Raw genomic sequence first — 11888 nt, forward strand, 5'->3', positions numbered from 1 at the left:
ACATGAATCACCCCAAATCTGAATGGGGTATCAAAGACGCTATCCACATCCAAGTAATTGTCATGTTTATGTCATGACTTCGTGACACATTGTGTTATTATTTTGGTGCACTGACAAGTGTAACCTGAGCAAAGGGGCTGTTAGAGAGTACTGCAGTGAGACTTTTCACAGTTTAGTCAGGTGTCCTAAAACAGAACTAGATTTCTTTCTGAAATGTATGCTTGTTGGTAGACACTAAATCGTTTATATCTGTGACTCTGTCTGTACTTTCAGAAGACACATGGCTGACTACACATCCTTTCAGCCAATATTGGTGTTAGCACTGGCAGTGATCACAGTACTGGGAAGTTGTGTTTCCAAACTGCTAAAAAAGAAATATATCTGATAGCCAGTTGCTGTTAATAAAAGTGGGGGTGTAATTTTAATCAAATTGATTTAAAACTGTAGATAAGCTAAATTAAAACAGTTGGTCCATCCAGTTTCTGTAACATGCATTGAACATGTTCAGGGTTGTGGAGGAGGCTGTCATCAGGTAAGTGGAGGCCTGGACAGGTCAGACAATCACAGGGCCACAAAGAGACAAAAGAAGCAACAAAAAAAGCATCACACTTTCACCAGGAACCTGCTTCCTGTGAGACAACAGTGCCGATCACCACAACACCGTGACTTTCGTGTAAGTGATTGCATAAAACATTTGATTTCTACTCAGGTTGCCGCTGGAAAAAAAAAAAAAAATCAGTCTACACAACTATTCCGAAATAACGAAGAACAAACTGTACCAACACTGACTATGTTGCCATCTGGGAGTACAAGTGATGTAACACATGAGGAAATAGTGCGGTTTGCTTGTCCAATCCATATTGTTCACTGGGAATACATAATTCACAAAAATGAGAAATGTGAATATTCTGCATTAAAAAATATTTAACTGTAAACAGTCTGTTAATGACTATCCCACAGCAATTAATCTGCATCAAAACTTCATATAAGTAGAGCCTGCATGATTTAAAGAAATAAATCCTTGTGTATTAAGAGAATATTCTTTGAGATACAGACTTTAAACTACTAGGGTTTACCCTCTCTGTAGCATCATCTCTGTAAAAATGTAACACACCAACATTCCTAATCGCATTTGCAGCAGGATTTAAGTCTGCATTAGTATGTAAATTTGTGCATGGTGTTCATGTATTTTGCAATGCATTTCATTTACTAACAGATGGAGAAATTTAAAAAAACTAGGCAATGCAATTGGCTTCCTTATTCACAGCCTATTTCTTAACAGCATACTGGTTGTCACTTGACCTGAAGATGTGACTTCTGAGGAGAAAACAAAAACAAACCCAGAGATGCTGGGATTTGTGTTGCATTGAATTAAATCAGAACCAATACACAGTATATCAAGAAAAGAACAGAAATACAATTTCACTCTTATACTGTCCATTTCAGTGTAAAGTGAGAGTCTTTCAGATAGCACAGAGAAAGCTGCGCAATGACATGCATGAAGAAGGGGCCTCACAGGAGGACCCTAAAGGAATACAAATCCCAAAGCTCATACAGATTCTGAATAAAGACGATCATATCACTTTAAAAACGGGAGATTCGGCTGTAACTACTATATTAAAAACCGTCGATTGCTAATGTCAGAAAAATGCGTGCTTTAACAGAAAATGGAAATAGTCTCCCAATTCAAGATGTACGACTGAGCCTGTGCTGCTGCTGAGCTGCTCCGATACCCACCATACTCTGCAAAAACCACTACCAACCCCTCTGATCGGGCCAGCAGGTCCACACCTCCACACATTTTGATTTGGGCTGACAATATCCAGCTTGAAACATGGGCTAAGCATAGTTTCTACAACGCTTAGCAATTACAATAAGCCCAGCTGCTCCAGTCTGCCTGTCCGTCCGTGCAGGTCCCACAGCTATGTGGAGTGACTGAAGTTAATGAAGAAACGCTCAAATATGAATAAGCTATGTGAATCCATTACGAGGAAATAATCAAAGTGGTCTCCTCGAAATGTAGCCTGATAAATACTCCAGACAAGAGGACAACAAAGACAAGCACGTACCTGGTCTAAAGGCTTGATTTATGGTCCGCGTTACACCGACGCAGAGCCTACGGCGTAGGGGACGCAGCATACGCCGTAACCCTACGGCGTAAGCTCTGCGTCGATTTAACGCGGAGCCATAATTTAGGCTTAAATCCTCATTTCAAAATGTCTCTCAGTCCTTTTAGAGCTTAAAATCCCGAGAAAAAAATACAGATTAAAAAATTGGACAGATGACTAAAAATCCTAGCCCCCTAACCGCAAACTAGCCAGGCCTGCGGAGAAGCAGCGAGCCGAGGAAGGCAGTGGCCCGGGATTGTGAAACTGACAAACACAGTCCCGAGCGGAGCGACGAACAACACCGACGGGCCCGAGCTAAGCTACGGCTAGGTCCGCTTCAATGGGGAAATACTCGACCACACTCAGCCCTATTGACTCGCTAACGAACCACGACAAACCTCTGAAAGCTACTACGTACTCTCTGTGATTTCTCTATTTAATAAGGTAGAAATGTCTCACTATTTGCCCTCGACGAAGTTCCCATTCCTGCCTTCCGAGACATCCACTGTTGTTTACCCAGCAGGTTGCCTCTTGGCTGGCCGCTGACAGTTGCTCTCGCCGCCGCTAGGGGGCGCCACATCCCGCCTATTTTTTTTATTCTGGTAAAAAAGTTTTTATTTTTTTTATTTTTATTAACATACAGTACAAACAGCAACGAAAGACGACATCGAGTTACTATGATATGTATCTAGGTGTGTGTGTTTGTATGGAGGATTTTTTGTGCCAAAATTGAATAAATAAATACATCATTAATTAATTAAAATGGGAATTAAATATATCATTAATTAATTAAATGTGTCATTAATTAATTAAAATTAGAATGAAATATGTCATTAATTAATTAAAATACAATTCATTTTAAGTAAAAATATATATTTATTATTTCAGCATTTAATTAATTAATGACACATTTAAAGCAGCACTATGTAACTTTTCCACCTTAATATAATATTTCCAGAGTGATTGTGATGGTACATCAACTTCCAACAGGTTTAATGACACCTCTGTCATGGTCTGAGGGGTCTGTATCGCTTTCACTGGCACTATGTAACTTTGAGGTGCATGGTAGGAACCCTGCCACATTACTGGTAAAGCACTACCGCTTTTGTCCAAAGGAGACGCCAAACTCAACAAAAGCTGAAAGTTACATTGTGCTGCTTTAATTAATGATTTTGTGTTGCGTGTGAATCATGAAATGTAAAACTGCATTTAATTAATTCATGACACATTTAATTAATGATTTCGTGTTGCTGAATCATGAAATGTGAATGTCATGTTTGTTGTTCATGTTTGTGTGTGTAAATAAAATCATGAAAGTAGATAAATAAATTAAGAATATTAATTTGAAAAATAAATAAAAAAATAAATAATTATCATATAGAGTGATGAATAAATAAATAACAAATAATGAAGATAGTCGAAGAAAATTTAATTTTAAAAATCTACTTGCCCGAACAACTTTAAAGCAGATGAGTGTTTCTGTTGTTGGAATTAAGTTATGGAATTCATTACATGATGATTTAAAGGGCTGTATAAACATATTTACGTTTTTTTTTTTTAATTTAAAGTGAAAAAATAGCAATGTATCGATGAAATAGTTAAGATTTATAATATATGCGTATGGAGACAGACAATCTATCTTTGATTTTTTTTTGTTTTCCTTTCTTTGTGATGTTAACTGAGTAATTGTAATTGTGCAGACCATCTGTTATTATTGTTCAATTTTGTTTTGAGGGAGGGGCAGGTATAATAAGATTTTCTTCTTCCTGCTCTTTTCTGGTTATAGAATATGCTTTAGTTGATAATGTGTTGTTGTTATTTTACTTGTTTGTTTTTTGTTTTTTCTGTTTGAATATTTCCATGATCGGAATAAATAAAAAATGAAATGAAATGAAATATAGCACGATATAATATAAATATATGTCATACTATAATAGTATATGATAATATCCTAATATAACATAATAATTTTTATAATATTATAACATATAACAAAATGATATCACCATACTATAATGTATAATAATATAATAATACTATAGTTTAACATCCCATGAGATCTCATAACATAATATAATAATACACTATAAAACAATATATCATGATAATGCCAAGAATAATTATTAGAATTAGAATTGGTAATCTATATATTGCAATGAGAAATACTTCAATGGGGAAATACTCGATCATACTCAGACCTATTGACTCGCTAACGAATAACAACAACCTCTGAAAGCTACCACGTACTCTCTGTAATTTCTCTATTTAATAAGGTAGAAAATGTCTCACTATTTGCCCTCGACGAAGTTCCCATTCCTGCCTTCCGAGACATCCACTGTCTTTTACTCGCCGCCGCTAGGGGGCGCCAAACCCCCCGCCAGCTTTCAGGTCCTTCACGACATTTTACGACAGCTGCACTTAATCCCAATCAAAGCAGAAGGCGTTGGTGAAAATTGTTTAAAAAAAAATCCAACAATATTGATTGTTGTTTCGTGTCTATACGACGAAACAACAATTCCTCTCTTGCTTCTTATGATACCACAAGCTTCACGGCTGCTGGTCGTGTATGTATCGCCTCGCCTGTCCCAAAGGATTGGTTTAATATACCCGGTGCGTCCTCTAGTGGACTCAGGCAACAACTGCACAAATTAAAAAAAATTCTCACGCAATAACATTTCAATAAATCTGCAAATCTCTTAATTTCTGTGTGAACAGACTGCTCATATGAAATGCCAAGAGGTATAAACAATTGAACTAATAGCAAATGGTTAATATAATGAATATTTAACACACTGATGTTATGTATACGTTAGTAAAAACCAAATGACAATACTTTAACCTCCTAAAACCTGGCAACCACATATGTGGCCATCCCACGTTTTGTCCTCTATGTCATAATACTTAATTTCTTAACTGGGTTTCAAAGCAACAAGATTGCGCAAGGCCTTAGGGTTAAAACATGTCTAAACACACATTCAGCTAGATCTTTAAAATATTTTTTGAATGAGATACATGCAACAAAAGATTTAAAATGCAGAAATTACTAAACAAGTGCAAAGTACATGTAACAATTTGATAGGCTATCACAATAAATCACCCTCAGTTATTTGTTGTTGTTTCTTTCTTTCCCAACAAAATATTTTCTTATTTTTACCATTTTTAATTAAATCTTTCAAAAACATACTAAAATGACATTCCCTTATTCAATGTGTACACATAACCGGACTCTCAACATTCATTGCAAAAGCTACAAATCTTTGATTTTACAGTGAGAGTCAGAACTTTTTACACAGAGTAATATCAACCAAAACAAATATCACTAAAATGCATTGTGGTAATAGCAAAATTCCATATCATTTAGCAAAAACTGATAGCCTATCCATGAGTTACAAAAACATATCCCATGTAAATTACCAAAAAAATCCACATCTGATTATTTATACACAAAATTTGTTCACAGAAGAACTCAAAATGCTGAACACACTAACACAAAATGTGGCATACAGAGGAACATGTGTCAGCACATTAACTTCAATGAATTCAGTTGAATAATACTTCATTAATCCCCAAAGGAGAAATTTGTTTGTCATTGCAGTGTAAACAACTTATAGAATAATAAGCAAACAAACAAAGATAAAATGAATATGAAATCTGTAAAGTTTAATTGCAAACTTTCTTGAGTGTTTTGTTTGTGGTAGCTATGCAGGTAACACAGGTGAGCTCCTCAGCAAAGAGTACGGATGGAAACATACATTCAACAGTTCAACATCTGGGGTAATGAGGTGCTCTTTCACAGTCACATGACCACGATTCACAGTATCTGTTGCCAAGAACAAGAACTGCAAGCTCTATAAAAGCACTTCTATCGATCTGTCTGAGGTCTCAACCTATAACATTTGAAATCCACGTGGAGATACTGGAGTTCAGAGCATGCTCCTGCAGTCTTGTCTGGAAAAACTTGATACTTCTGTTTCAAAACCACACTACAAGTTCATCAACACCCCATCCAAGGAGATCTTGCACTCCCTGTGATGAGTAACGGGGAAAAAGGGGGAAAATCTCACCCTTTTTTCCTAATCATTTTCCTCCTGCTTTACAGTATATCCTAAATCTTCATCTGAGATCTTTTTCTGATCATTAGCTGGTCTGTTGAAATGTAAGCTGCTGATTCTAACTTTTCATTGTGATGGAATGTTTTAAAACGTACCAGAACAACCAGGTCACATGTCAAATTTTAAATGGGTGTGTGTGTGTGTCAGAAATTCATCTAAAAAAAGACCTAAAGAAAGATTCAATTTTGCACCAACTGCAACAGTCTGCCACTAGAGAGGCGCCATTAAAGCTAAATAAACCCATGACCAATTATAAGACCAAAAAACTAATCAATATAATCTGATCATGCCTATATTTGCTGTTGTTTGTCTTTAGTTGTAGAACTTTACTTCTTGTTTTATTTGTAGAATATTCAATTCAATTCAAAGTCAAGTTCTAGGCCCTAAGTACTAGTCTAGTCCTAGGCTGCGTCCGAAATTGCATACTTCCACCCTAATGAGTATGCAAAATGAGTATGCAAGATTTTTTAGTGCGTCCGAAACATTGGAACGTACTCAATAGTATGCTCTATCCATACTCATTCTGGAGAAATTCATTAGTGTGGATTGATGGACACTAGCCGAGCAGAAACTTCCCACAATGCAATGCAGTGGTGTTTGGTTGCTAGATGATACGTATATGTCAAGTATAATATTAAGTATAATAATATTATTATATAATTATTATTATGTATTATTATATATATATTATTAGTATTCCATAATATTAATATTATAATATTTGTATATAATAATATTATATAATGTCATCTTGTTTCGGCCAGGATAAACGGGAAAAAGCGGAGCGGTGCGCTGCTACTGCTGCTGTGACACGTCACTTCCTCCCAACGGCAGGAAGTGACGTGTGCGCTCTTAATAGTACGTCCGAATTAATGCACACTACTGCTATTTACTCAAAAGTGTGCCGAATTTAAGTATACTTTTTAGTATATACTGTTTAGTATGGCATTTCGGACGCACCGCTATTCCTAGTCTGGAACTTTAGTTGCCGTTCTAGTACAAGAGTTCAAGTTTTAGAACTCTAGCCTTAGTTTTAGAATTCTAGTTCTAGATAAGTCGTTGTAGAAATCTAGGCTGCGTCCGAAATTGCATACTTCCACCCTAATGAGTATGCAAAAACAGTATGTGAGATTTTTTAGTGCATACTCAATAGTATGCTCTATCCATACTCATTCCAGACAAATTTATTAGTGTGAATTGATGGACGCTAGTTAAGCAGAAACTTTCCACAATGCAATGCAGCAGTGTTTGGTTGCTATGTGCTGCGCGGATACGTATATGTCATAAGTATAATATTAAGTATAATAATATTATTATATAATATTAATATTCGTATATAATAATATGATATAATGTCATCTTGTTTCGGACGGTGGAAGGAATACTTTGAGGATCTCCTCAATCCGACTGACATGCCTTCCATTGAGGAAGCAGAGAGTGGGGACTCTGGGACGTGCTCATCCATCACCCAAGCCGAGGTCACTTAGGCCCCGTTTACACGGGGCAAAAACGGAGGCGTTTTCATGCGTTTTGGCCATTCGTTTACACGAAAACGCAGCTCAAAGCCCCCAAAAACGATCATTTCTGAAAACTCCGGCCAAAGTGGAGATTTTCAAAAACTCAGTTTTCACGTTTGCGTCTAAATGGAGGAAAACGGAGGAAACGGAGATTTAAGCTTCAGAACGTCACATTATGCACCAGAAACTCACCAGCGTCATGTGTGCGACCTGGGTTTACAATTAGTTTGGCCACCGTCAATATTTTCTTGTATTTTTTATATATTCCGTCTTGGAAGTAAAGCCTGAATTATGGTCCCGCGCCAGATCGACGCAGAGCTTGCGGCGCAGGGCACGCGGCGACGTGCGCCGTACGTTGCGCGTCGCCGCGTGCCCTGCGCCGCAAGCTCTGCGCCGGGGCAACGCGGAACCATAAATCAGCCTCAACTGGAAGTTACACGTGTCATTTGTTGATGTTTTTTCCAGGATTCTGATTGGCTGGCATGACGTTAACACCGTTTTCATGCGGGTCCGTGTAAACAAGGATTTTTTTGAAAACGTAGAGGGGAAAATATCCGTTTTTGTAAATACCCGGCTACGTGTAAACGTGGCCTGAGGTGGTTCATAAGCTCCTCGGGGGCAGGGCACCGGGGGTGGATGAGATTCACCCTGAGTACCTCAAGTCTCTGGATGTCGTAGGGCTGTCTTGGTTGACACGCCTCTGCGACATTGCATGGAGGTCAGGGACAGTGGAGTGGCAAACCAGGGTGGTGGTCCCTCTTTTTAAAAAGGGGGACCGGAGAGTGTGTTCCAACTATAGGGGCATCACACTTCTCAGCCTCCCCGGGAAAGTCTACGCCAGGGTACTGGAGAGGAGAATACAGCTGATAGTTAAACCTTGGATTCAGGAGGAACAATGCGGTTTTCATCCCGGTCGCGGAACACTCGACCAGCTCTACACCCTCTGCAGAGTGCTTGAGGTTTCATGGGAATTTGCCCAAGCAGTCTACATGTGTTTTGTGGATCTGGAGAAGGCATTTGACCATGTCCCTCGTGCCATTCTGTGGGGGGTGCTGAGTGAGTATGGAGTCCGGGGCCCTCTATTAAGGGCTGTCCGGTCTCTATATGATCGGAGCAGGAGTTTGGTTTGCATTGCCGGCAGTAGGTCAGACTTGTTCCCGGTGCATGTTGGACTCCGGCAGGGCTGCCCTTTGTCACCGGTCCTGTTCATAATTTTTATGGACAGGATTTCTAGGCGTAGCCAGGGGCCGGAGGTGATCCAGTTTGGGAACCTCAGGATTTCATCTCTGCTTTTTGCAGATGATGTTGTCCTGTTGGCTTCATCGGACCGGGACCTTCAGCATGTGCTGGGGCGGTTTGAGGCCGAGTGCAACGCGGCAGGGATGAGAATCAGCACCTCCAAGACCGAGGCCATGGTTCTCCACCAGGAAAGGGTTGCGTGCCTTCTCCGGGTGGGTGGAGAAGTCCTGCCTCAGGTGGAGGAGTTCAAGTATCTCGGGGTCTTGTTCACGAGTGAGGGAACGATGGAGCGTGAGATTGACAAACGGATCGGTGCAGCGTCCGCAGTTATGCGGTCGATGTACCGGACCGTCGTGGGGAAGAAGGAAATGAGCCGAAAGGCGAAGCTCTCGATTTACCGGTCAATCTACACTCCCACCCTCACCTATGGTCAAGAATTTTGGGTAATGACCGAAAGGACAAGATCACGGATACAAGCGGCCGAGATGAGTTTCCTCCGCAGGGTGGCTGGACGCTCCCTTACAGATAGGGTGAGGAGTTCGGTCACCCGGGAGGAGCTCGGAGTCGAGCAGCTGCTCCTTCACATCGAGAGGAGTCAGCTGAGGTGGCTTTTGGCATCTGTACCGGATGCCTCCTGGACGCCTCCCTAGGGAGGTGTTCCAGGCATGTCCCTCTGGAAGGAGACCCGGGGGAAGACCCAGGACACGCTGGAGAGACTATGTCTCTCGGCTGGCCAGGGAACGCCTCGGACTCCCCCCGGAGGAGCTGGAGGAAGTGTCTGGGGTGAAGGAAGTCTGGGCGTCTCTGTTGAGACTGCTGCCCCCGCCACCCGGTTCCGGATAAGCGGCGGAAAATGGATGGATGGATGGATGGATGGTCATCTTGTTTTGGCCAGGATAAAAGGGAAAGAGCGGAGCGGTGCGTTGCTACTGCTGCTGTGACACGTCACTTCCTCCCAACGGCAGTAAGTGACGTATGCGCTCTGAGTAGTACGTCCGAATTAATGCAAACTACTGATATTTAGGACTGTTTGGAGGAGCACTGGGTGATAAAATGGGGAAAAAACCGGGATAAAAAAAAATATTTAAAAAAAAAAAAAAGTGTGCCGAACTTAAGTATACTTTTTAGTATACTGTTTAGTGTGGCAATTCGGACGCACCGCTAGTTCTTGTTGTTCAACTCTAGTTCTAGTTGTACAACTTTAGTTCTATTTCCAGAACTCTTGGTCTAGAACTAAAGTCTATAGTTTTAGTTCTAGACTTAAGTTTTAAAACTTTAGTTTTACTTCTCGTTCTAGAACTCTAATTCAAGTTCTAGGACACTAGGACCCCGTCCACACGTAGCCGGGTATTTTTAAAAACGAATATTTCCCCCCTCCGTTTATAAAAAAATTTGCATCCACATTACATCGTTTTTAAAAAAAACCCTTCCACACATAACCGAAGATCTGCGTTTTCGACCACATTCATAAGCATTCTAACCTGTAGATCATCTGCGGCTCCCGGGGAAGCTGCGGCTCCGCGGCTCCGCCGCTCCTCCGCGGCGGTTCCGCGGGGGCTCCGCGGCCCCTACGCCGTAGGGTGCGCGTCGCCGCATACCCTACGGCGTAGCCTCTGTGTCGGCAGTAAGTGGTGGTCAAGAGCAGAGACCATTTATTTAATAAATAGAGAACAGATGCTGGATCATCTGTAGTTCTGTAGTAAACAAAAGTCGCACGTCAGAGCAGATTTGTTGTTGTTTTGGCGCATAATGTGATGTTCGAAAACGCAAAACTCCGGTTGTCTCCGTCTACACGCATCTACATAAACGGAGTTTTCAAAAATCTTCACTTTGCCCGGAGTTTTTTTAAACCTTCGTTTATTTGCGTTTTCGTGTGGATGACAGGTCAAAACGTAGGAAAATATCTCCGGTTTAGCAGATATCCGCAGATATCCGGCTACGTGTGGACGGGGTCTAGGGCTGCGTCCTAAATTGCATACTTCCACCCTAATGAGTATGCAAAATGAGTATGCAAGATTTTTTAGTGGGTCCGAAACATTAGAACATACTCAATAGTATGCTCTATCCATACTCCATCCATCCATCCATCCATTATCTATACCTGCTTTATCCTTTGCAGGGTCATGGGGGTCTGCTGGAGCCTATCCCAGCTATTTTCAGGCGAGAGGCAGGGGTTACTATCCATACTCATTCCGGAGAAATTTATTAGTGGGGATTGATGGACACTAGCTAAGCAGAAACTTCCCACAATGCAATGCAGCAGTGTTTGGTTGCTAAGTGATACGTATATTTCATAAGTATAATATTAAGTATAATAATATTATTATATAATATTAATATTATAATATTTGTATATAATAATATTATATAATGTCATCTTGTTTCGGCCAGGATAAACAGGAAAAAGCGGAGCGGTGCGCTGCTACTGCTACTGTGACACGTCACTTCCTCCCAACGGCAGGAAGTGACGTGTGCGCTCTTAATAGTACGTCCGAATTAATGCATACTACTGATATTTACTCAAAAGTGTGCCGAATCTAAGTATACTTTTTAGTATATACTGTTTAGTATGGCATTTCGGACGCACCGTATGTTTGGACACATGGCGTTGTTGTAGAACTGTTGTAGAACAAATTGTAGAATTCTTGCCTCGGCAATATCTTCCGCAAATTCAACATCAATTTCCATTGTTATGCTGATGACACCCAGCTCTACGTCACCACCAAACCCGCGTCCTCTTTCCCGCCCACCTCCCTTACTGACTGCATTTCTGAAATAAAAACCTGGTTCACCCAAAACGTCCTTAAATTAAACAGTAATAAAACTGAGGTTCTCCTCATTGGCACCAAATCCACTTTATCCAAAACCGACAGCTTTTCTCTCACCATCGACAACTCTACTGTTTCTCCCTC

The 11888-nt window shown here is 40.5% G+C and overlaps 1 protein-coding gene across 2 annotated transcripts in view; it reads right to left on the reverse strand.

The window, feature by feature from the left end:
- rnf111 (ring finger protein 111) overlaps positions 1-2656 on the reverse strand; it is a 36038-nt gene extending 33382 nt beyond the window's left edge. For both annotated transcript variants that reach the window (XM_061743516.1, XM_061743508.1), the window contains exon 1: positions 2568-2656. The gene's annotated coding sequence lies outside the window, so the exon portion shown is untranslated. The remainder of the gene's footprint in view (positions 1-2567) is intronic.
- Positions 2657-11888: the final 9232 nt, after the last annotated feature.

This window comes from Cololabis saira, chromosome 2 (assembly GCF_033807715.1).
Source record: "Cololabis saira isolate AMF1-May2022 chromosome 2, fColSai1.1, whole genome shotgun sequence".
NCBI lineage: Eukaryota > Metazoa > Chordata > Actinopteri > Beloniformes > Belonidae > Cololabis > Cololabis saira.